This window comes from Lolium rigidum, chromosome 3 (assembly GCF_022539505.1).
Source record: "Lolium rigidum isolate FL_2022 chromosome 3, APGP_CSIRO_Lrig_0.1, whole genome shotgun sequence".
Classification (NCBI taxonomy): domain Eukaryota; kingdom Viridiplantae; phylum Streptophyta; class Magnoliopsida; order Poales; family Poaceae; genus Lolium; species Lolium rigidum.
In genome coordinates, this window is record NC_061510.1 from 156,744,041 (window position 1) to 156,746,200 (window position 2,160).

The following is a 2,160-nucleotide window of genomic DNA, read 5'->3' on the forward strand; positions in this document are numbered from 1 at the left end:
CAACTTTAATGCTTAATATATGACATAAGAAAACTATGTAGTGCTTTGGTTTTTCATTTTTCTGAATTTTTTCTGAATTTTGATGCACGTTTGAATCTTGGTAGAATCCTAGGTTTGACCCAGATTTAAACAAGTTTAAAACATGAAAATGAAAAGGGAATCATGTATCCTTCTTAGTCACTCTAAAATGAAGTTTTTGGGAGGTTTTTGAAATTTCCATGTTTGAAACCCAAAACAACTTCTCTTCATGTGTGACTTCATAAGACATAGTTTAGGGGTTAGGGGGTAGATACATGATTTGTATGGTTTGAATATGTCTAGACCTTGTTTATCAACTTTAATGCTTACTATATGACATATAAGACTATGTGCTTTGGTTTTTCATTTTTCAGTTTTTTTTTTTGAATTTTCTGCCAATTTGGTTTGACCAAGATTTAGACAAGTTTTACACGTGAAAACGAATAAGTAAGCCTGGATCCTTCTTAGTCACTCCAAAATGTACCAATTGATAGGTGTGTTAACTTTGCTTCATGGAAAAAATAATGTCATGTAAATGAGTTAACTTGGATTTCCTACCCTTGAATCGATAGGAAACTTTGTTCTAATGCACTATAATAATCAACCGAGTTTTTACACCAACAGGTCTGTCACTTACGTGTGGTGCCCATGCGTGAGGTCCCACACTTCAGTGAGCACAAGTCACGTGCAATAGGTACGCAAACTCCCAGCCATTTTCTTTGTCAAGAGAAGACGCATCAGGATGCGTATTGGGAGTCTGTGGGTCCTTCTGGATCCTTCGGTTGTCCCTCTCACACAAAAAAACTCTCTCATTCTCGGCCTCGCTCGACTCGCTCGCTCGCACCTCCTGCTCACTGACAAAACCTGCACAACAGTCAACATCATCACCCGAAAAAGGGAAGACACCATAATTCTCTCCCTTCTTCTCTCCTTCCAAGTGATCCCTCTTCCTCCGAGTTTCACTCGATGGGCAAACACACATGTGCTGCATAGTAATAATAAAAAGGTAGAAAATCGACCTACGAATCTATAATTAAATAGGTTAAACTAGGGTTTTGCCCAGTTCTACAAATCAAGGTTCAAAAAATCCAACTACGGGGTTCGAACAACCCCATTTAATCCAAGAATTTTTTCGACCTCATCCAATGGCCTCAAACTATAGGGTTAGCATCTAGTGCAGTATGTGTGAACATTTATGCACTATGTGTACTATAACTTGTATGTCTTTCAAATTTGAACCAAATTTGAATAAGTTTGAAATATTTGAAATGGGGCTTTTGGCTTAACGTTTGAAACCCAAAACGACTTCTCTTCATGCTAGACTTCATAAGACCGAGTTTAGGGTTAGGGGTAGATACATGATTTGTTTGGTTTGAATATGTCTAAACCTTGTTTATCAACTTGAATGCTTACTATATGAAAATGAAAAGGTAAGCATGGATCCTTCTTAGTTAGTCACTCTAAAATGAAGCTTTTGATAGGTTTTTGAAATTTCCATATTTGAAACCCAAAACCACTTCTCTTCATGCTTGACTACATAAGACAAAGTTTAGGGTTAGGGGGTGTAGATACATGACATAGGAAGACTATCTTGAATGCTTACTACATGACATAGGAAGACTATCTTGAATGCTTACTATATGACATAGGAAGACTATGTGCTTTTCGGAGGTTTTTGAAATTTCCATGTTTGAAACCAAAAACCACACTTCTCTTCATGCTTGACTTCATATAAGACGAAGTTTAGGGTCGATAGGGGGTAGATACATGATTTGTCTGGTTTGAATATGTGTCTAGACCTTGTTTATCAACTTGTTGAATGCTTACTGTATGACATAAGAGGACTATGTGCATTGGTATTTCATTTTTTTGATTTTTATGCCCATTTGAATCTTGGTAAAATCCTAGGTTTGAGCAAGATTTAAACAAGTTTAACATGTGAAAATGAAAAGGTAATTAAGTCTGGATCCTTCTGTTAGTCACTCTAAAATGAAGCTTTTGGGAAGTTTTTGAAATTTCCATGTTTGAAACCCAAAACCACTTCTCTTCATGCGTGACTTCATAAGACATAGTTTAGGGGTTAGGGGGTAGGGGGTAGATACATGATTTGTATGGTTTGAATATGTCTAGACCTTGTTTATC